Raw genomic sequence first — 25,352 nt, forward strand, 5'->3', positions numbered from 1 at the left:
GTTACAGTGAAAAATGATTGTACCACTGCATTCCAGCCAGAGTGACAGAGAGACCCCATCTCTAAAAAATAAAAGTAATCATAAACTGTATCCTCTAGTATTTATAAGATACAAAATTTAAGAAATACATGTTATGTAACACATTATATATTTTTTTTTCCTGTTTGTTTTACCATTGGTTACTGCTATTTATCCATGTCATTTTAGTTTTCCAAGAAAAAAAAATTTAAATTGTTTCTATTTTAGATTTTCATTATCAATGTTTATTTTTTCTAACATTTCACTTATTTATTACACATTCTGTGACTGCTTCTCAAGTATGTCCTCTGTTCTAGTAATTTGATTTTCTATAATACTATTTGCCACTTCCGATTAAGACAATTTTGGCTACTGTGTCCGTTTGCTGGAGTGCAAACAGAAACAGACCCTCTAGAGAAATTCATTCTCAATTCCTAATGCCACTGAGAAAGGTTATTATGTGTAACGGAATTTGGAATGTTTTAACAGATGATGTTCTAATACAAAACAGTCATATTTTTAGAATCTGTTGCTTTTTCTCACTTGTTCCAATTTTTTTTTTTTTTTAGATCAGAATTCTCAAATCCAGCTAGCTGTACATTAAAATAACTTGGAGAACTAAAACCACACCTTACTAACAACCAATCCCACTAATTGTGAGATCCATATATGGTATTTCTTAAAGATTTTCAAGGTTGGCCAGGTGCAGTGGCTCATACCTGTAATCCCAGCACTTTGGGAAGCCAAAGCAGGTGGATCACTTAAGCCCAGGAGTTCGAGACCAGCCTGGGCAACGTGTTGAAACTCTGTCCCTACTAAAAATAAAAAAACTGGCTGGTCAGGGTGGCGTACACCTGTAGTCCGAGGTACTCAGGGGGCTGACGCAGAAGGATCACCTGAGCCTTGGGAGGTTGAGACTGCAGTGAGCTGTGACTGGGCCACTGCACTCTAGTATGGGTGACAAAGACCCTATCTCGAAAAACAAACAAAACACACACACACACACACACACACACACACACACACAAAACCCTCTTTTTTAAATCTAGAAACACTGTTTTCCAGGTGATTCTAAATTGGCAGCCATATTTGCAATTTCCCATTCTAGACTGTTAAGATGAAATGCCTAAACAAAAGATCTAAAAGAAAAAAAGGCCAGGTGTGGTAATCCTAGCACTTTGGGAGGCTGAGGTGGGCAGATCACTTGAGGTCAGGAGTTCAACACCAGCCTGACCAAGATGAGGGTGAAACCCCTATCTCTACTAAAAACATAAAAAAATTAGCTGGGCATCATAGCATGTGCCTGTAATATAAGCTACTCAAGACGCTGAGGCAGGAGAATCACTTGAATCCAGGAGGCGGAGGTTGCAGTGAGCTGAGATTGCACCACTGCACTCCAGCCTGGGCAACAGAGCGAGACTCCATCTCAGTAAATAAATAAACGAATAAAATAAAATAAAAATAAAATGAAAAATAATTAGTCTTGGTAGAAACTGCTAGTTTAGCACATTATCTACTTTTACTCTATCCCAAAATTCCAATAAAAGGTCAGTGAAGATTTTTCTTTGCTTTTTTTTTGTTTTTGTGTTGTAAAAGAATAAAACCAATAGTATGAGGAGAAAGGGATAGGAGAGCAACAGAAAGTGTAGAAACTGGAAAACAAATATACGAGTGGTAACAAAGTTACCAAACAAAAACACAACATAAACTAGCAGTGAAGCTGAGTGAAGAAGAACTGATCTAATTTATAATGCAAAATACCTCTACAAGTGGGGTTAAAAGAAGACAGCTAAAATAAGGGGAATTTCTTAAAAACTTGCTTATGAAGTAACCAGATCCCCAGGCCAATTTATCCTCTAGGCACCTGGACAAATGCCTTTCCTTCTTCCTGCAAAAGTCAGAAGCGCTCAAAAAGAGAAATTCAAAACTAGAACTGTACTTTGGACTTTGAGGAACTGCTATGGACTTTGAGGGCATACTCAGGTTTAAAAAATGGTCGGGCACAGTGGCTCACACCTGTAATCCGAGCACTTTGGTAGGCCAAGGTGGGCGGATCATGAGGTCAAGAGTTTGAGACCAGCCTGGCCAACACAGTAAAATCCCATCTCTACTAAACATACAAAATTTAGCAGGCATGGTGGCACGTGCCTGTAGTCCCAGCTACTAGGGAGGCTGAGGCAGGAGAATCACTTGAACCTGGGAGACGGAGGTTGCAGGGAGCTGATGTTGCGCCCCTGTACTCCAGCTTGGGTGATGGAACAAGACTTTGTCTCAAAAAATAAATAAAAAATGAACAGACATGCTAACATGACCAAGTATCAGAGGAAAGCCTTTAACGTGGAATAATAAAGACCAAAATGACAATAATAATAATAATAAAGGTTGCTGGGAACAGGCAGAGATTATGCAGGAATTAGAAAAACTTCCCAAGACTTTTTTAGCTATCATTTATAACCAACGGTGCAACTATAAAACAATTAACCAAGGCCAGATACGATGGTTCATGCCTCTAATTCCAGCATTTTGGGATGTGGAGGCAGGCTGATAATAGCTGAGGTCAGGCCAAAATGGTGAAACTTCGCCTCTACTAAAAATACAAAAATTAGCTCGGTGTCGTGGGACATGCCTGCAATCCCAGCTCCTCAGGAGACTGAGGCATAAGAATTGCTTGAATCCAGATGGAAGATTCAGTGAGCCAAGACCATGCCACCGCACTCCAGCCTGGGCAACAGAGTAAGACCTTGTCTAAAAACCAAACCAAAACAAACAAAACAAAACAAAATTAACTAGTTACTGTTATTTACAAAGAAAGAAAGAAAGAAAAAGAAAGAAAGAAAGAGATAGAAAGAAAGAGATCTGTATTTTATATATATACACAAAGTTTTTGGAGGGTAAAAATGTGACAGCAGAAAGGAAAAGCTCAATAGACAGGCTGGACAATAAAGTTCAGGGTATTTCCCAGAAAGTAAAGCAAAAGACAAGGAGGAAGAAAACAGGTATGAAAATTAGACGGTTAGTCTGGGAACAAGAATTCCAAAAGGAGAACAGAGAAAATAGAAGGCAGGAAATAAGAAATAATTAATGAAATAATTCAAGAAATGTTCCTACAAGTACAGAACAAGTCTCCAGGTTACTATTATATTCCTAATATAATGGCTAAAATTGGTTCATATGGCAATAAAATTTCAGAACACTGGACATAAAAAGAATCCTACTTGTTTCTGGAGAGGTGGGGAAAGAACAGGTTACAGAAGAAGTTCAGAAACTGGTCTGGGGGCAGTGGCTCACGCCTGTAATCCCAGCACTTAGGGAGGTTATGGCAGGAGGACTGCTTGAGGCCAGGAATTTGAAATCAGTGTAGATCAGCATAGCATACCTGTCTCTACAAAAAAATAGCAAAATTAGCCAGACATGATAACACAGGCCTTAGAGTTGGCTACTCAGGAGGCTGATGCAGGAGGATGGCTTAAGCTCAGGAGTTTGAGGCTGCAGTGTGATCATGCCAGTGTACTCCAGCTTGGGTGACACAGTGAGACCCTGTCTCTAAAAAGGAGAAAATAAATCAGAAACCAGCATACCTCTGAACTTTTCAACAACACTATAAACAGAAGGCAATGGAAAAATTAATGCCTTCAAAATTCTAAAGGAAAATTATTTCTAATGCTGAATTCTACACCCAGCCAAATTACTAAATAAAGTATGGGTATCAGACAGGCATTATTCAAAAAATTTACATGCAGCTTTTTTCTATGAACTATTAAGAGACATGCCACACTAAAAAGAGGAAGAAAATTAAGAAAGAACAGGACATGGGCACACGAAATAGGAGATTAACACGGGCAAGAGGCAAAATAATATCCGAGATGTAATGAAAGACGACCTCAAAATGACAGAGTATCCTGTGTTTGGGTTTAGCAGAATATCAGTTCAGAAGGCTCTGGTAGGTAATTCTTACAGAAAATGAAATCGACAGAATTACCTCATGCACATGAATTTAGACATTCATATTATCCATGTGGAGATAAAAAAAAAATTTGGCAATGAATGAGAAATAAGTACACAGGGGCAAAAAAAGAGAACGACCAATAAGGGAAAATGAAAGGTATTCAAGAAATGAAAAATAGTTCACTACATTACTCAGTTACAAGCAGTGTTTACATAGTCATAATAAAGTATAAATGGGATGACCCAAACAAAATTACAACATAATCAAGAGAGAGAGACAGGCAGATTATACAGTAGGAATGGAAAATAAGCCAAATCCTTACTTTCCACGGTGGGAAATCAATGTATAATGCCTAAAACTGAAAATGTAACAATTTGCAATGCAAGCATATTATTTATACATTTTTTAAAAGTCAAAAGTGTTCAAAATAGTTGCCCCTAGAAAGACAGAAATGATAGAATATGAGAATGTGAGTTTTTAAAAATGACCCTATTTGACACTTTAAAAACTATGGTCATTTATAACTTTTGTTTTTTGTTTGTTTGAGCTGGAGTCTCGCTCTGTTGCCCAGGCTGGAGTGCAGTAATCTCAGTTCGCTGCTACCTCTGCCTCCCGGTTCAAGAGATTCTCATGCCTCAGCCTCCCAAGCAGCTGGGATTACAGCGTGCACTACCACTCCCGGCTAATTTTTAGTAGAGACAGGGTTTCACCATGTTGGCCAGGCTCGTCTCAATCTCCTGAGCTTAAGTGATCCACCAGCCTCAGTCTCCCAAAGTGCTGGGATTACAGGAGTGAACCACCACACCTGGCTGTTCATTTATAACTTTAAATGAAAAAAACAAAAAACAAAAAACAAAAACAAAAAAAACCCCACAATCTAAGAATCAGTGGAAGTCACAACTGTGGTAAATGGGCCAAAGAAAAAATATCTCTATGTCCACAGGATAAAGATGAGATCTTCCTAACTTCTGAATTGCTTCTATGGGAAATGTTTTATTTCTTTACATAGTTACAGCCATCAGTAATTGAAGAATGCAAGAGTAATAACCTGATTCAAATTCTCTGGAATTCCCATGTTATTTTGTTTTCTTTTAAAATAAAAATAACTGGCTGGACGTGGTGGCTCACGCGTGTAATCCCAGTACTTTGGGAGGCTAAGGTGGGCAGATCACCTGAGGTCAGGAGTTCGAGACCAGCCTAACCGACATGAAGAAACCCCGTCTCTACTAAAAACACAAAATTGCCTGGCACATGCCTGTAATTCCAGCTACTTGGGAGGCTGAAGCAGGAGAATCACTTGAACCTGGGAGGCAGAGGTTGCAGTGAGCCAAGATCACGCCATTGCACTCCAGCCTGGACAAGAGTGAAACTCTGTCTCCCAAAAATAAAAAATTAAAAAGTAAAAACTTCCCACCATCATTATCAATAAAGATTATACAATCATAAAAATGCAGACAATACAGACATATAGAGATAAAGGTGTCACTAGCATATGCTTTCTCAGATCATTTTTGTGCATGTGCGTATATGTATGTATACATATGCCTATATTTAGGTTTATATTGTCTGTATCTTTGTTGCTTGTGTTTTCTGTCTATAATTATGTGTGAACATGGTACAAATACAGATCTATATTATCATCCACAATGAAGCACAGCAGTAGTGAAGGCATATCTGTTTTATCAATAAACTCCCTGAAGACAGAAATTAACCAAGTTTCCTTTTATAAATAAGGTTTTCCTATAAATATCACAGAATATACTTAATTAGGTACTTCTCCTGTGAGTTCACTTAAATTTCTAGATGTGGCTCTGTTATTTTAAATGAGTTTCTAAGCAAATTGGTTCCTACAGTGCAGACTCCTCCATGTTATTTAACATACGGACGAATAATCTCCATGGTATTCCATGGAAAGATATTTTTTATATAAGGCACTTTTTAGTTCAACCATGTTGTGTTTCTTAATCTACTAACTTTAAAATGACTTTTCTAAAATAGATACATGATATATGCCAAGACAAGAAAATGAGACTAAATAGCAGTTGCAATTTTAACATTTAAAAAAATCCCCCAGAACAGTAAATTCATACGTGTGTGTGTGTGTGTGTGTGTGTGTGTGTGTGTGTGTGTGTGTGTTAGGGGTGTTTAAAGTTGTATATAAGAATTTTAGGACAGGTGTGGTAACTCACACTGTAATCCCAGCATTCTGGGAGGCCAAGTTTGGAAGACTGCTTGAGGCCAGGAATTTGAGACCAGCCTGGGCAACACTGCAAAACTCTCTACAAAAAGTTTTCAAAACTTCCCAGGCATGGTGGTTCACATCTGTAGTCCTAGCTACTTGGGAGGATGAAGCAGGAGGACCACTTTAGCCTAGGAGTTTGAGGTTGCAGTGAGCAATGCTCCTAGCACTGTATTCCAGCATGGGAGACAGAATGAGACCTTCTCTCTCAAAAATAAAAAATAAAAATAATTTTTTATGTATTACACTCTGAGATTTGGACATATATATTTTTAAAAATAGTTTTTACCTTATAAGAAATGTTTCCAGGCTTCTTAATTCTTGCAGAGACTTTCCAAGAAAGAAAAGAAAATTCTATTTTCTTAAGGTTCCTCTACTTGGCTTATTTAGTTGGGTGAGAAACTAAATGAAAGGGAATCACTGCAGATATCGCATTGCTAAGTTTTGAAAAAATAGTAACTATTAAGCTTCCAAAAAAGTATTTTGGGTATATATAAGTACAGTGCTGATCAAATCATTCCTATTCCAAAGACTTTCATTTGTTCCCCACTTTATAGAGAGTCTACTCATCCTGGTGTGGCAATCAAATTAAGCTAATAGCAAGTCATTTTCGTCCTATAAAACCAACCGAAATAAATGGATTAAATAATTAAAAGAAATAGGAGGTATAAAGTCTTTTAGAACTACTGTGAAAGGATATTTTTTCATTGTTCTTTCCTAGCAGTAGCTCACTGGCCTCTAGGATTACATTTCACTTCAGAGTTCAGGTAAATCTCACATCATCCATTTAGCTTAACAGAGTTCTAAACCATCCAACAGTTGCCACCTGGGACTCCCTTGTCCTTATGCCTCCCTTTTGGCTCCCAAGTGATTCTTCCAGGGCCTAACTCCCTTGAGAATTATAGTTGCAAATGCTAGTTCACCACAGTGTTCAACACTATTTTGCCTGCGAGTATCAGATATAAGGGTTTTGTTTGTTTGCTTTTTGCCTTTCTGGTGAAACTACAATGAAGTCAACTACCATATCAACTTGGTCATTTTCCTCTTTGATTCTTCCCGAGAATACTGTTTTCTAGCAACTTGTCCAAGTACTTTGATATTATCCTTTGCTCTTCAAGTGTTTTTGTTGTTTGTTTTGAGATGGGGTCTCACTTTGTCATCCAGGCTGGAGTGTAGCGGCTCTCTTGGCTCACTGCAACCTCCACCTTCTAGACTCAAGTAATCCTCCCGCCTCAGCCTCCTAAGTAGCTGGGACTACAGGTGTGCACCACTACCACATCTGGCTAATTATTTGTACTTTTTGTAGAGATGGAGTTTTGCCATATCACCCAGGCTGTTCTCAAACTCTTGGACTCGAGCAATCTAATCTGCCCACCCGCAAAGTGCTAGGATTACAGCCATGAGCCACCAGGTGCGGCCTCTTGAGGTTTTGTAGTGAGCTGTCCTCCAGGCCTATTCATTCCAAATAAGTTGATTAGGGCTTCTTTGGATTTAGGTAGGGATGGATATAAGGAAATACAAACCTGAAGATTAGAAAGAAGGCTGGGTGGAGATAAATAATTAGGAAATCTCAGCCAGGCGTGGTGGCTCACGCCTGTAATCCCAACACTTTGGGAGGCTGAGGCAGGCAGATCACGAGGTCAGGAGTTCGAGACCAGCCTGGTCAATATGGTGAAAGCCTGTCTCTACTAAAAATAAAAAAATTAGCTGGGCATGGTGGCGTGCACCTGTAGCCCTAGCTACCAGGAGGCAGAGCCAGAAAAATCACTCGAACCCGGGAGGCAGAGATAGCAGTGAGCTGAGATCATGCCAATGCACTACAGCCTGGGTGACGGAGCAAGACTCTGTCTCAAAAATTAAAAATAGAAATAAATTAGGAAATCTGTCATACAGAGAGCAGATGAAGTTATGGGAATATGAGATGACCTGAGAATTTATCCTGTGCAGTCAAAACAAAACAGAATCCCTAGGAATATCAATATTTAAAGGTCACGCAAAATAAGAGATGGCCAGAAATACAGAAGAAAAAGCAGGAGAAGAGAGAACTTAAAAGAAATAGGAGTGCTCAGGCAGGGCAATCAATAAACCCTAAGCACAAAAAAAAAAAAAAAAAAAACAAGAATAAAGCAACACTAAAGCAAATCATAACCAAATTGCTTAGACTCAGTGAAAACAAGAAAATCTTCAAAGCAGCCAGAGGAAAAAGACAAAGGAAATATACAGAAGAACAGGACACAGATAACATCAGATTTCTTGTCAAAAACAATGCAAGCCAGAAGACAAGAGTAAGAAGTGGAGTCCAAATTTTTAAAGTGCCAAAAGAAAAAAAAAAAAACAAAAAAAAAACACCTGTCAACTGTGAATTCTTTAGTCAGCAAAAAATCTTACAAAAACAAAGGTAAAATCAAAACTCTGAAACATAAAAAAGGTAAAAGAATTCACCACAACTCCTACATTTAAAAGAAATGGTAAACAAAGTCCTTTAAGCAACAGCAAAATGCCAATTAGAATCTAGATATATACGAAAGAATGAAGAACATCAGAAATTCTTATTTAAGTATTCACAAAAGATAACTGTTTAAAGCAAAAATAATAACAACATACTGCAGTTTAAAACTTATACAGAAGGCCAGGCCCATTGGCTCAGATCTGTAATCTCAGCACTTTGAGAGACTGAGGTGAGCAGATCACTCTAGGTCAGGAGTTTAAGACCAGCCTGGTCAACATGGTGAAACGTTGTCTCTACTAAATATACAAAAATTAGCCAGGCATGGTGGCAGGTGCCTTAATCCCAGCTACTCAGGAGCCTGAGGCAGGAAAATCACTTGAATCCAGGAGATGGGAGTTTGCAGTGACCTGGGAGATTACACCACCGCCCTCCAGCTTGAGTGATGGAGTGAGACTGTTTCAAACAACATCAAACATACATAGAAGTAAAATGTATGACAAGAATAGCACGAAGACCAGGAAGGGGAAAATAAAAATAAACTGTTGTAAAGTGGCAAAATGTCACTTGAATGAGGGTGGTGATTAATTAAAGATGTATACTACGAAACCAAATGCATCCACTAAAATAACACAACAAAGAGTTATATAGTTAATAAGCCAACAAAAAAAATAAAAATGGAATCACTAAAAAATAATCCTAGAGAAGGCATATGAAAAAGGGGAAAGAGGAATAAAAGAACAGATAGGACAAAAAGAAAACAAATACCAAGATGGTATTTAAAACCAACCACAGCAACAATAGCATAAAATGTAAATAGTCTAAATAACGCAATGAAAAGGCTGATATTATCAGATTGGCAGGTATTAGATACTTAAAAAAAAAAAAAGACAACTATAACCTGTTTATAAGAAATCAACTTGCCGGGCGCGGTGGCTCAAGCCTGTAATCCCAGCACTTTGGGAGGCTGAGGTGGGTGGATCACGAGGTCGAGAGATCGAGACCATCCTGGTCAACATGGTGAAACCCCGTCTCTACTAAAAATACAAAAAATTAGCTGGTCATGGTGGCGCGTGCCTGTAATCCCAGCTACTCAGGAGGCTGAGGCAGGAGAATTGCCTGAACCCAGGAGACGGAGGATGCGGTGAGCTGAGATCGTGCCAGTGCACTCCAGCCTGGGTAACGAGAGTGAAAGAAACTCTGCCTCAAAAAAAAAAAAAAGAAGAAAGAAATCAACTTTAAGTATAAGAACACAAATAGGTTTAAAGTAAAAGTATGGAGAAGCTATATCATGGCAACCATAATAAGGAAGGGTAAGATATATCATGATCAAAACAAAGCTGTATGACCTGGGCATGGTGGCACAGGCCTGTAGTCTCGTCTACTCAGGACACTGAGCAGGAGGATCGAATGAGCCCAGAAGTTCAAATTCAGCCTGGGCAACACAGAAGACCCCATCTTTAAAAACAAAACCAAAACCAAAAAGCAAACAACAAAAACCAAAGTTGGAGTGCTTATATTGTCAGACAAAGTAGATTTCAGAACAAAAAATACTATGAGGGATAGAGAGGGGGGTCACCCTATAGTGACAAAGGAGTCAAGAGGACATGTACATAATGATAGAGCTTCCAAAGACATGAAGCAAAAACTGACAGAACTACAATGAGAAATAAATCCACATGTACCCCATAAATATGTACAATTATTACGTGTTAGTTAAAAGAAAACAGGGACATATATAAGGAAAATGCCCAAATCTTTGGAAACTACTACACTTCTAAATTACCCATGGGTCAAAGATATCAAAAGGGAAACTACAAAATATTTTGAACTGAATGAAAATGAAAACAAAAAATACTGTAAGTTGTGGGATACAGCTAAAGCAGTATTTAGAGAGAAATGTACAGCTCTAAAATGCCTATGTTAGAAAAAAACATGGTCTTAAATCAACAGTCTCAGTTTATACCTTAAGAAACTTAAAATAAATAAATAAATAAATAAATAAATAAATAAATAAATAAATGAAACCCAAAGGAAGCAGAAGAAAAAATAATAAAGATGAGAGCAGAAAACAGTCAAACTGAAAAACAGAAAAATATAGAAAAATCAGTGACAACAAAAGCTGATTTCATCTTGAAAATCAAAATTGTTGAAACAACTGGATACCTATATACAGAAAGAAAAAAAAACTTCAATTCATATAGTAAAATTAACTCAAAATAGATCATAAATAACATCATGGAATATGGTGAGTAGGAAACTCCAGGCATCCCCTCCATAAAAACTACTACTAAGCTGGAAAAAAACAATCAAGATCAATGATTTCGGAACTCAGGAACCTGCTCAGACACTTACAGCAACCAAGGGAGTACCTGACAAAAGAAAAGGATGCTGAAATTAGTTGAGAGCAACTATCCCCCAATCCTCAGCCTCACTGAGGCTGTGGGGACCACAGCTTTAACATTCCTAAAGCAGCTAACTGTGCCAGGATAGACAGTAAGGAACCTGTCCTCCAAAAATTTAGGGTTGTGTATTTTGGCTTATCTGGGGATTCTCTGAGGGACCAGAGAGAAGAAACTTGCCTTTGTTTCAAGGCCTGTTTAGGGCTGTAGCAACTACCTCAAAATCATATACCAGAAGACTTAAAGATATGCACATACGGCTGGGCGCGGTGGCTCAAGCCTGTAATCCCAGCACTTTGGGAGGCCCAGGTGGGTGGATCACGAGGTCAAGAGATCGAGACCATCCTGGTCAACATGGTGAAACCCCGCCTCTACTAAAAATACAAAAAAATTAGCTGGGCATGGTGGCGCGTGCCTGTAATCCCAGCTACTCAGGAGGTTGAGGCAGGAGAACTGCCTGAACCCAGGAGGCGGAGGTTGCGGTGAGCCGAGATCGCGCCATTGCACTCCAGCCTGGGTAACAAGAGCGAAACTCTGTCTCAAAAAAAAAAAAAAGATATGTACATACTTTTAATTTTTAAAATTCAAACATTAAAGGAAATGTCTGTCAGGTGTTAAGCTGACCAGAGATAACAGAGCAAAAACATCACAGGCTGCACACAAGATGACATTCAAGTTTTGTGACGATAGTGTGGAAAAGATACAATACAAGTAGACAGCTGTAGCCCTGAACAAGAAACAAAAGCAATCCCTGAAGACAGAGAGAATGTGATTTCCAGTTTTGGAATAATACTCAAAATACCTGGTTTTCAACAACAAAAAAAACAGACATATAGACCAATGGAACAGAATTGAGAGGCCAGAACTAAATTGATTTTTGACAAGTATACCAAGCCCATTCAATGGGCGGGGGCGGGGTGGGGGGGGGGAAGAGTCTCTTCAACAACAAATGGTGCTGGGACAACTGAACATGCAAAAGAATAAAGTCAGACCCTAACCTTACATCATCTATAAAAATGAACTCAGCATGGGTCAAAGACATAAAAAGCTTAGAAGAAAACATAGGAACCAATCTTCATAACCTTGGATTTAGCAAAGTTTCTTAAATATGACACCAAAACCTCAGGGAAAAGAAGATAAATTAGATTTCCTTAAAATAAAAAAATTTGTATGCATCAAAGAACACTATCAGAAGAGTAAAAAGAAAATTCTTAAACCTGTATCTCAATTCTTACCATAACTGACCTCTGCAGTATACACTGTCCATACCTGCTTTGAAATTCCCTTGGCATCAAGATCACCATTTCCCCTTGCTTTTTCTTGTGTGTTTCTGGCTATTTCTTCCTTTCCATGACTTGAGCCTTAAACTTTGGCACAAGTTCCGCTGGAGTGCACTAGGGGTGATCTTGGCTCACTGCAATCTCTGCCTCTCAGGTTCAAGTGATTCTCCTGCCTCAGTCTCCTGGGTAGCTGGGACTATAAGCATGCACCACCATGCCCAGCTAATTTATTTATTTATTTTTTAATTTTTAGTAGAGATTGATCCACCTGCCTTGGCCTCCCAAAGTGCTGGGATTACAGGCATGAGCCACCTCACCTGGCCCTTTTATTTTTTAAAACAGACTTACCAAAATATCCCTGACATGCCACACAATGGACATATTTAAAGTGTACAATTTGAAAAGCAGACCAGCTAAGGCAAAATATGACATTATGTGAAACCATTACCACAATCAAGGTAATGGATATATCCATCATACCCCAACATCTCACACCAGTTAGGATGGCGATCATTAAAAAGTCAGGAAACGACAGATCGATGGAGAGGATGTGGAGAAATCAGAATGTTTTTACACTGTTGGTGGGAGTGTAACCATTGTGGAAGACAGTGTGGCGATTCCTCAAGGATCTAGAACCAGAAATACCATTTGACCAGCAATCCCATTACTGGGTATATACCCAAAGGACTATAAATCATTCTACTACAAAGACACATGCACACATATGTTTACTGCAGCACTGTTCACAACAGCAAAGACTTGGAACCAACCCAAATGTGTATCAATGATAGACTAGATAGAGAAAATGTGGCATATATACACCATGGAATACTATGCAGCCACAAAAAAAGAATGAGTTCATGTCCTTTGCAGGGACATGGATGAAGCTGGAAACCATCATTCTCAGCAAACTAACACAAGAACAGAAAACCAAACACCCCATGCTCTCACTCATAAGTGGGAGTTGAACAATGAGAACACATGGACACACGGAGGGGAACATCACACATCGGGGCCTGTGGGGAGCTAGGGGAGGGATAGCACATGGAAAAATATCTAATGTAGATGATGGGTTGATGGCTGCAGCCAATCCCCATGGCACATGTATACCTATGCAACAACCCTGCATGTTCTGCACATGTATCCCAGAACTTAAAGTATTTAAAAAAAAAAAAAAAAAAAGAAAGAAAAAAAGAACTACTGAGTCAGAGGTGATCTCGGCTGGAGCTGTTTCAGTGGAATGGCAGGTACTGAAGACAGACTGTAACAGTTTCTAGTGTGAATCATTTATTAAGTTACTGATTTTAACACTTAAATATTAGATCTTAATTGTTTTCATATTTGCAACAGGAAACAATCTCAGATTTCCGAAGTAATTACTATAGTGTTTTCAATAATTGTCACCAATCCTGAAGGTCCTCAAAGTTCTATAGTGCACAGTAATTTCAAATTTTGCTAAGACAGGAGTTTGGATATTGACTGGGGGCTGTGGGATGAGTGTCCCTCAGCCAGTAACTCAGTCTCTCAATGTGACACGAACTGTGTACTTTTCATTAATAGCTCTGATTAAGGGTAACAAAAGAAGTCACTCAAAATTTCACTTATACTGTGGCACTGCTTTGGGGAAAGATGAAATGTTCTAATGGTGTTCATAATTAAGGGTACTTACAATGGTCATGGGGGATCTCTCTTGTGACTTTAAGGGCCTATTAGGAGAGAAGATTAGTAACACCATCTCCCCCTAAGTATTAATTGTCAAAGTTTCATCTCTAAGAAAGAAAATAATTGCCCACAATAACCAGAAGAATATAATTATAATTCAAAATACATAAAAAGTACAGAAAGAAAAGTTAAGGTTTTAGAAATTTCATTTTTTAGATTGTTCCACAGAGAAAACAAACTAGATCAAAAATAAAAAGAGGAATCATATTGCAATTTACATAAACTCAAAACATTGGAAGTAAAAAAAAAAAACCTCATAAAATAATTGAGATTCTGATGATAGAAACACTGAGCTAATCTAAGTGGCTGTACTTTCAATTGCTCTAAAAATATTTGCCATTCCACCTCACCAGCAGAAAGAAAAGCTAAAAATAGTCATCTTTCTGTTAAAGAATATTTCTTGCTGTCTTAGGGAAAGTGAAACTAAAGTTCCTATCTATGAATGTCAGCCTTATAATCTTTAGAACCCTCTGGCTTACTCAAACAAAAACTTGACAAAAATGTAATTTAAAAAAATATAGCTGGACTGATACAGTTTCACCATTAAGCTGCCAGCTCCCTTTTAGAGAAAAGACTGCAGAAAATGTTCTCTCCAATTCACATACTAAATCATTAACAAATTCATATTGCTTTGACTACTTTATCTTTAAAATGGGAATTTTTTAAGGAAAGAATGTTTAATGACATGAGAATATAGTCAAAATATTAAGTAAAAAAGACAAGATATAAACATGAAGTGTAGAGCTTAAGCAAATTTACATATTATGTATTGAAAGATTTAAAAAGGCAGCAAAAATTGATTCCTTTGTAACTTTTATTTACAAATTCTTCACATTGAGCATATATACTGCTTTTATAATAATTTGCTTTTTATATCTTGTATGAAACCAAGTATATTGGTTTCATACAAGATATAAAAAGCAAATCTTCTGGGCACATGTACACAAGTATGTATGTTTATGAAACATCTAGAGCGAGAGAAAAATAAATCTATTGCTAGATATCTGAATTGTCAACGTTGTAAATATTTCACAATGAATTCTGGCTAAAGTTCTTTGGAGTACAACAAAAGTTACACATGAATTTCCCACTCATACAGAAATTACCTATTCTAAGAAACAGAAAACAATTGCAACATGTAATACTACTAAACTTTAGCACTATAAAACACTTTGATTTCATTTTTATTACACCCTGTATCGGGTTCCTAATATATCCATCCTTAGTAATTTTACCTATGCTTTTCATCAACTTTTTTCTCCAGAGTTTAACTCTACCTATCCTATTTATTCTATCTTTACATTATTTCTCAGATTAGTTTACTGAGTTTGTAGCTGGTCTTCTGGCAGACTTAATGAAAGGGGTCTATGAAGACTCCTAAGCAGCTCTGGGGCTAACAGTATGGTAAATACACTTTATCTGGCTCATCTGTTCTCTCACAGCTGGCAGACCACTAGGCTATTTTAAGTCCAGTAGGGTTAAGAAACAAGACTGGGTCAGTTGAAGGCAGCCAGCTATGAACCAAGTCTGATGATCAATGTTTGAATGTAAAAACAGAGAAAGTAAGCAGACTATAATTGGGATACTGACTTTCTTTCTTTCTTTTGCAAAACTTTTTTGTTGTTGTTAATACAAGCATTCCAAGTTTTAAAAGAAAATCTAAAATTCTACTACTTGACAGCAGCTGAAAAACATTTTGGTATATAATCTTCTAGGCACTTTGCTATACATACATTTGTATGTACATATGTATATGCACACATATAACCTCATGCATGTAATATACTTTGTTTCCCCACATGAGGCAGTGAATACTCCTCTTAAAACACTTAAAATCTTTCCATGTTAATAATAAACATATCTTTAATGGCAACTTGATGTGAAAAAAGTTTAAAATAATTTCAAATAAATAAATTGACGTCATCATTTTAAATAACTACTTGGTGTTCTACCACACAGATGTATCATACTTTAACCAATCTCCCGTTGCCACATACTTAGGTCATTTTCATGTTTCCCTTCCAGAATTAATGACTTGATGAATCCTTCCCTCCCTGGTTGTATGTGTGTGAATGTATCATGCATTTATACGTTATTTCCCTGAGACATACTCTTAGTAACAGAATGAGCAAGTCAAAAGATAAATACAATTTTTAAAGCTCTTGTAAAAGTTGTCAAACTGCTTCCAGAAATGTACTAATTTTCACTTGCATAACCAAATGGAATATGAGAGTTCTGGATTCCGTTGTTGACACTGGGCAGTGGATAAGAAATACCTTATTGTCTTAAATTTGCATTTCTTTGACTTTCTAGATATTGACCACTTTTCACACCCTTATTGGCCTTTTTCTGTATTGTGAACCACCCTATTAGGCTCGAGTAGTCATTCTTTACATTTTTAAAAAAGATTTAATTCTCCAAACTGGAAAATGACTACTGTTTTTTGTGATATAATGGTCACTGATGACCTACATAACACCAGTTTCTTTGGCGTGAGTTAGCTGACAACCTACCTGGAACAGGTTCATGAGAGAAAGGGAGGAAAGAAATCAAACACAGTAAGTTGAGACATCCCAGGAAAGAAATTCTGAGGTGAAAGAAAAGGAAATGTAGTGAGAGGGAAATTATGAGAAAAGTAGTTTTTTTAAGATGCGGGACTGAGCTAGTAAAAAGGCAAAAAATTGATGATACAGCAGAGAAAGAATTACTAAGCAATATCCTTGAGTAAGCGAGTGGGATCTAATGCACAAGTGTAGAGATGGGTCTTAGTACAGACACCAGAGCGTTCACCCTCAGTTACAGAAGAAAACATACAGTAAACAGGCAGAAATGTAGGCATGTGGGCATAAGGTATATACTGGTGGAAGCCTTTATAAGTTATGTTCTGATTGGTTCCATTTTCTCAGTGAGGAAGAAATAAAATGCAAAATAATCACCAAAGAGTTACAGCTCAACAACAGTTGTTGGAAGTATGTAGTAAGAGACTAAGATACGGTAAGTCAAAAGACTAAGATACAATAAGATAAGTGGGAGAGTGTATGGACTAGGGTAATACTGACTAGGTAATACTGTATGATGGTCAGGTAGGATTAAGTACCCCTAATCCACATAACAAATTGTTTCTAACAGTCCTTTCTATATTAAAATATACTATGGTCATACTGCAAATATTCCCCCTTAGTTTATTCATTTTCCTATCTAGCATAATAAACCTTTCTTTTTGAGTCTCCACAATAAAAATCTTAATGATTTCTTTGTGGTTTTACTTTAAGGAAAATTCCTTCCTCACCTCAATATTATTTAAATATTATCTATGCATTTATTTCAATGCAACCTATTATTTTTCTCTGATACTGTTTTCATTTTTGAGCATTTAAATCTTTAAACCATTTTGATATTACTGTGTTAAATTGCAAGATAAGAATTTTACTTTTTAATGGCCAATTAGGTACTTCTGAACAATTTAATATCTAATTCATACCTCTAATTAGTAATTTCACTTTTATGTTATTTGAAAATTGTATTTGTATTTTATTAACTACTTATTCAGGCATCAGTTCCACAGCTTCAATTACTATACGTCTGCCATATATATGGATACTCCCTTTGCAGAATTCCTTTGGCTATTCTTACTTTTTTTTCTAGATTATACTGGACATCATAGTCATGATGCCTAACACAACCAACTTCCCCTGCTAGTTAAATCTTCCCAACCCTCACCTCTGACCACAGAAGTAGCATTGAGCAGATATTGATGGGATCAGAAAGCATAATTTTCCCAAGGGATGCCCATCTACTGACTTCTGGACAATCAATAAAATGACAAGGCCTAAAGGGATTCATCCATTACTGACAGATTAACTAAAATCAACCCAAGCCAGTTTAATTCAAGATTTGGAGTATGAAGTATGGAGATTGAGAACTGGTAACCAAACAAAACAGATGCTTACAAAGATAGATGGATGCCACAGAGGGAGAGGAAAAAAGAAAGCCAGCCAAAGAAAGTATATAATCTGAACCAGGCGTCCCCAAACTACGGCCCTCGGGCTGCATGCAGCCCCCGAGGCCATTTATCCGGCCCCCCGCCGCACTTCAGGAAGGGGCACCTCTTTCATTGGTGGTCAGTGAGAGGAGCACAGTATGTGGTGGTCTGAGGGACAGTGAACTGGCCCCCTGTGTAAAAAGTTTGGGGACACCTGATGTGAACTTTCTGATACTGGTTTTAACCCCTATACAATCTATACAATAAACTTTTCTTAGGTGACCTGAGGTATTTTTCTTTCTTGCAATAAAAACAGTCTATAACAAAATGAAACCTTACAGTCATTTGATTAAGTTCTCCTCTTCCTTTTACACCCCTCTACTAAATTAGATTTTAAACTACAACTATGTAAAATTTATTGAGAATACGTTTCTTTCTCCCCCTGAATGCCTTTCTTTCTTTCAAGACAGGGTCCCACTCTGTCACCCAGGCTGGAGTGTAGCCTTCATCTCCTCAAGTGATCCTTGTACCTCAGCCTCTTGAGTAACTGGGATGACAGGTGAGCACCACCCTGCCTGGCTAATTTATGTATTTTTAGTAGACATGGGATTTTGCCATATTGTTCAGGCTGGTCTTCAACTCCCCAGCTCAAGCAATCCTCCCACCTTAGCCTCCCAAAGTGCTGGGATTACAGGCGTGAGCCACTGCACCCAGCCATAAATATCTTTTTAAAGGACTGTCTTTCTGTATATTAAAATATTTGGGGGCTTGTAAAAAAATTTTTCTTCAAATAGGTCCTGTACATTTGAAAAGTATTCTTTTGTTTACTTTTTTATTGTTGCCTGAGATTTTTCCTCAATTTTCTAACTAGTTCTTAGCAGACATACCAATATTTCTCATAGTAAGCTGCACGAGAATATATCTGGAGATATTCTGGAGGGAAGAGAGTTCCATGTTCAAAGAATTTGGAGAAACTGATGCATAAAATACCTCTGGCTTAGAGATTCACAAAAAACATTACCATATTAAAAATTAAGGAATAAAGCTTGTTTAAGTTTCCAAACTAAATGGGGCATGGTCAAAGAGCACCTACTGACATCCCATGCAGTCAGTAACCAAGCATCACAGCTGTAAAACAATGGTATATAAGTGAGCAGACATTTCTTGTATGCTCATTCAGAAGCTTCTGAATAGACATTTTTGTTTGTATCTTCACCTCTAGTTTCAGACTTGGAACATATGACCAACTTTCAAGTCTAGGCAAAAAAGGTTTTGCCTTTCTTCTGGCCAGGGCTGACTGGTCAAGAGCTGAGTAAAGCATTTTAAAATAGTTTAATCATAGTGAACTTCGGTCCTTTTCCTGGGAATGCTAGGACAAAGATTTGTCCTCTTTCTGGCTAGATTTGAATCCGGAAGGTTTCCAGGAACTGCTGGGACCCATATAATGCCTAAAAATGGGATTAACATAAAGCAAGCAGAACCACAAAATGGAGAATATGAAATGAATCTATTCTACAAATGTTTACTCAACAAATATTTACTGACTACCTAATATGTGTAAAATAATATCCTAGGTTCTCAGGATATTTCAATAAACAAGAGGCTCTAACACTACCCTTAAGGCATTTAAAATCTAATGAGAAGAGAAAGAAAATAAATAATACACATAGTAAAGTATGTCAGATGCTAATGTTATAGAGATGATACGGCAGTGTAATAGGGAGTGGAACAAATAGGGTAGTCAGGGTAGGTATCTCATCAGAAATATTCATACCTTTCTAGAAGAAAATGAAGGAGATAGCCACGTGATTATCTGTGGGATAAGTATTCCAGGTAAAGAAAACACCCATGCTAAGGCCCAAGACGAGAGCATACACTGTATCTGAGAAAGAGCAAGTAGCCCCGTGTGTGATTAGAATCAAGGTAACAGAAGAATAGTTACAGATGATACCAGACAGGTAACAAAGATAGCCAGGCAAATGGAGAGTTTTAAACAGAGGAGTGACATGATTAGCTTTTATTTAAAAGGATCACTCTGGCTACTAAATTGAGAATAGTATACAGGGGACAAAGGCAGGCACAGAGATCAACGTAATCCAGGTGAGAGACGATGGTGGCTCAGGTAAGCGTAGTAGCAGTAAAGTCATGAGAAGTGGTCAGAGTCTAGATATACCTTAAAGGTGGAGCCAATAAAACGTCCTAACTAATTCTATTTGGAACATAACAAAAGAGAAGAGTCAGGATAACTCCAGTGTTTTTGACCTGAGCAACAAAAAAGATGAAGATACGCTTAACCAAGATGGAGATACTGAGGGTAGACTTCATTTCGAAAGAAGAAAAAAAGTTGTTTCAGACATGTTAAGTGTGAGATAGCTATTTGAATGGTGATATAAAGCAGGCAGTTGGATGAAACTCCAGAACTCATGAAAGAGGTCTTAAGATAGAAATTTAGGGTCATCAGTGTTTAATTACTATTTAAGGCCTTGAGACTACTTAAAATCATCGAGGGAGTGAATGTGGGAAGAGAAGAGAAAGAACGAGGAAAAACATCTCCGAAAACATAACTAGCATGATAGGAGGAAAATCAAGTGTGTGGTTTCCTAGAAGTCAATGGAGAAAGTGCTATAAGCAGGAGAACCTCATCAACTATGTTAAACACTAATAAATCAAGGGAGCTGGAGACTGAGAACAGATTGTGGAGTTTAGGATCACAGATGTTCTTGTCAAGGGAAGTTTCAGTGGACTGACTAGAGCAAAAGCCTGACTAGAATGACTTACAGGAGAATGAAAGGTGAGGAACTGGAGACAGTGACTACAGAAAACTTACCTATGGAGTTTTGCCACACTGAGGATCAAAGCAATGGGGCAGGGGCTGACAACAGAACTGGAGAGTTCAGATAAGGATTATGGTGATGTTGACTGAGCTCTGCATCAAGCTCCTTAATCTTTGGTTATATAAATTAATGGATTAGCTTTTATGTTTATGCTAGTTTTAGGCAGATTTTAATTAATTCTACCTCTTCCTCACTGTTATTTTCTAGTAGTTTTCTTGGACAAGAGTAGTTAATAATTCCCGGCTATACTATAATTCTAGGAAGAAAAATCATTTAAAATAATATTTCACTACCTATAAACCATATATTGTATTTATTGGTGGTACAGATAGAAACAGACTGACTGTACATTTAGAGTTTTCTTCTTACATGTGTGTTTTCTCTAGCTAAGTATAAGTATTTGCCATCAGCTTTTTTCCTGTTCACAAATGATGGCCACCTTATCTTTCATCACACATTATTATTAGTTTTATAACTGCTCTTAGACATAGTTTAATAGCTACTTTCAAATCCCTCTAAACAATCATTTCCTTTTCAAATGAAAGTATAAGGGTAAAGTATTAAAAATTGAGTAGCAGCCTAAATTTGTGATCTCAGAAAAGGTTCCAAGGACTATAAATATCTAGCATAAATACTAGACACTTAACATTTACCCATAACCGATTTTATATTCACAACAGATGAACTAGAAATTCCAGGCATTTAGGTAAATACTGATTTATAATTCTGAAATACACAACTTAAGACAACTCAATCTTACACACTATTTTGTTCACTTTCCCCTAAGAAGAAACGGAATTTCTTTCTGATAAGGATTAAGAGGACTCATTAGAGAGAGGTGACAACAAGTGAGTCCACACCTAAGCATACTTGCTATGAATGATGATCAGAGTGAAAACAGCTGTAAGTTAATGGACACTCCCTAACAAACACATAAATTGCAAATAAGCAAACAAGTACAAGTGGCTACTATCCTGGACTCTCACCCCTAAGTTAAAAAACCAGTAGGTTCAGAAGTAGAAATATAATCAATAGCAGGATGCATTTACTGGAGCCGACCCAGAAAAATGCTCAAGCAAAAGTAGACTTCTTAGAATATGGTTCTCTAGGTCAGTTTGTTTCTTTGTACTCTGGGGTCTTTGTACAAAGGGTCTCATCTCATGAGAGCATCTTACCATGCTGAACATGCTAGTCTTTTAAACATCCATGAATTATTTTCATATTATGTGGCCCCTAAATATAACCTAATTTCATCTCTGTTTCAACCAAAGAAACAACAGTCCGACACAATGCTGGAGAAAAGCTTGCTGTGCTGTATCTATTTAAGTATGGTACACTATAGCAATTGATAAAGATTTTCAGGAATTTTCAGCGGTAGGGCTAATACAGTGACATTAGAGCCTAACCCCCCTTCACTCTATAGATTAGACTATTTTCTTCTGCTTTATAGATATTACTAGAAGGAAACTGGAGGGGATTTTGTTGGGTATAACAAGAGGTGTATCTACAGAACTGAGGAAAATGCCACAGTGACACCCGACAACTTAAGGAGGGGGCAAGACAAAGGTGGGGGAAACATGAAGAGAGACAAGACAACTGGGAGATTGCCTAAGACAACATTTTATTAGAATGTGGCCTAGGCCAGTTTTGCACCTAGGTAAGAGAATATTTTCTTCCTGCTTCTACGATTTCACCTTTCTGAAACCACAAAACTCTCCATTCAGAAAAATTTAAGGTCTAGAGGCAAAGGTCATTTTCTAAAGTTTGTTGTTGTTGTTGTTTGTGTTTCCTTTGTTTATTGTTCTTTTCTTTTTTCTTTTTCTTTTTTGGAAAGGTCATTTTCATCATGGGAACAGAGACAGGTGTTTAACCATCCATTTCTAGCCTTCATGGGAAGGTGAGGTACAAAAGCTAAGTATTACCAATGTACATACTCTCATTTATTTCTCTTCTTTCCCCCAACCCTGGGTGTAAATGAATGCACTGTCTTACAGACATATATTTATGTGTGAAGAATATTTTTAAAAGTAAAAGCAATTACTCTACCTAATTTTATGACTTATTACATAGTTATAATAATCAAGACCATGTGGTATTAGTGGGAGACAGAAACACTGACCAATGGAACAGAACAAAGGACCCAAAAAGAGACCCACATAGGTACGAACAATGATTTTTGATAAAGATGCAAAGGCAATTCAATGGAGGACGGCCTTTTCAAAAAAGGTCTAAGAGCCATAAATGAATCTCAACCTCAATCTCATACCTTATATATAAAAAGTAACAAGAAATGGATCACAGATTTAAATGTAAAATGTGAAAATACAAACTTGGCCGGGCGCGGTGGCTCAAGCCTGTAATCCCAGCACTTTGGGAGGCCGAGGCGGGTGGATCACGAGGTCAAGAGATCGAGACCATCCTGGTCAACGTGGTGAAACCCCGTCTCTACTAAAAATACAAAAAATTAGCTGGGCATGGTGGCGCGTGCCTGTAATCCCAGCTACTCAGGAGGCTGAGGCAGGAGAATTGCCTGAACCCAGGAGGCGGAGGTTGCGGTGAGCCGAGATCGCGCCATTGCACTCCAACCTGGGTAACAGGAGCGAAACTCCATCTCAAAAAAAAAAAAAAAAAGAAAAGAAAAGAAAATACAAACTTTGTGGAAAAAAAAAATCTTCCAAATCTAAAGTCAGGCAGAGACTTTTTTTTGACTTGGCTGGGCACTATGGCTAACCCCTATAATCCCAAAGTTTTGGGAGGCCACCTGAGGCCAGGAGTTTGAGACCAGCCTGGGCAACACAATGAGACCATCTCTACAAAAAGTAAAAAACACAAAATTAGGTGGGCATGGTGGCAAACAACTGTAGTCCCAGCTACTCAGAAGACTGACGCAAGACTGCTTGAGCCAAGGAGTTCAAGGCTGCAGTCTACGCCACTGCATTCCAGCCTGGGTGACAGAGCAAGACTATCTCAAAACAGGGGTGCAGGTTGTGCTTGCTTTGGCAACACATATACTAAACAAAGGCGGGGGGGCATGGGAGTGATTCTTTTAGACTTGAAACCAAAAACACAAATCTAAAAAAGAAACAAATCAATAAATTAGACTTCCCCGAAATCAAACATTTTGCTCTGTGTAAAAAGACCGTAATTAAGAAGACAAGCCAGGTGCAGTGGCACGCACCTGTAGTCCCAGTTACTCGGGAGGCTGAGGCTGGAGGGCTGCTCAAGCCCAGCACTTGAGGTTAACGTAAACTATAATCATTCATGTGAATAGCCACTGCACTGCAGCCTGAGCAACACAATGAGACCCCATATCAAAAAAAAAGACAAGTTATACCACTAGAGAAAACCACAAACCCAACGAAGGACTAGAATCTAGAACCTAGAAAGAACTCTGAAAACTCATTAGTGTAAAAAAAAAAACACTGCAATTAAAAAAGACAAGAGACGGCTAGGCATGGTGGCACATGCCTGTAATCCCAGCACTTTGGGAAGCCGAGGTGGGCGGATTCACCTGAGGTCAGGAGTTCAAGAGCAGCCTGGCCAACATGGTGAAACCCTGTCTTTAAAAAAAAAAAAAAAAAGACGAGACATAAAAAGATATTTCACTGAAGAGGCTATTCAGATGGCAAATAAACAAATAAAAAGATGTTCAACATCATCAGCTTTTAGGGAAATGCAAATTAAAACTACAATGAAGGCCAGCCACAGTGGCTCACACCAGTAATCCTAGCACTTTGGGAGGTTGAGGGGAGCAGATTACTTGACTCCAGGAGTTTGAGAGCAGCTTGGACAACATGGTGAAACCCTGTCTCTACAGAAAATACAAAGAATTAGCCAGGTGTGGTGGCCTGTGCCTATCATCCTAACAAGCTGGGAGGCTTGAAAAGTAGGAGAATCACTTAAGCCTGGGAGGTTGAGGCTGCAGGGAGCCATGATTGTGTCACTGCCCTCCAGCCTAGGTGACAGACCTTGTCTCAAAAACAAAATAAAACAGAAACAACAAAACACAATGAGATATCACTATACTCCTATCAAACTGGCAAAACTAAACGCTGACAAGGATGCAGAGACACTGGATCATTCACACAAAAGAAAACTTACATTCATACAAGCACCTGTACATAAATACTCAGGACAACATTTGTGATAGCCAGTAACTGCAAACAACCAAAATGTTCTTAAATAGGTGAATAATTAGAGAAATTGTGGTACGTCACAATTGTGTAAGATCAATTACTACTTAGCAATGAAAAGGAACTGATGGCTAATGTGCACCACTGACCATAAAAAACTCAGAAGACAATCACAATGGAAAAAGTGGTTGCAATGTATAAGTGCTGAATTTCTTGTCTATAAATCAGAGGTAAAAGTCTAACAACTGAATTTTAAAATGAAAAGCTCAAAGAACTTTGAAAAAAAAAATTGTTAAAAAAAAATAATAAACAAACTTCACCGTCACCCATAACAGAAATGGAAGTTAAAA

The 25,352-nt window shown here is 37.9% G+C and overlaps 1 protein-coding gene across 1 annotated transcript in view; it reads right to left on the bottom strand.

Annotated features, from left to right (window-relative positions):
- Positions 1-25,352, bottom strand: part of PIAS1 (protein inhibitor of activated STAT 1) — a 139,919-nt gene that overhangs the window by 63,381 nt on the left and 51,186 nt on the right. The gene's annotated exons all lie outside the window — the stretch shown is intronic.

This window comes from Saimiri boliviensis, chromosome 2 (genome assembly GCF_048565385.1).
Source record: "Saimiri boliviensis isolate mSaiBol1 chromosome 2, mSaiBol1.pri, whole genome shotgun sequence".
Classification (NCBI taxonomy): Eukaryota; Metazoa; Chordata; class Mammalia; order Primates; family Cebidae; genus Saimiri; species Saimiri boliviensis.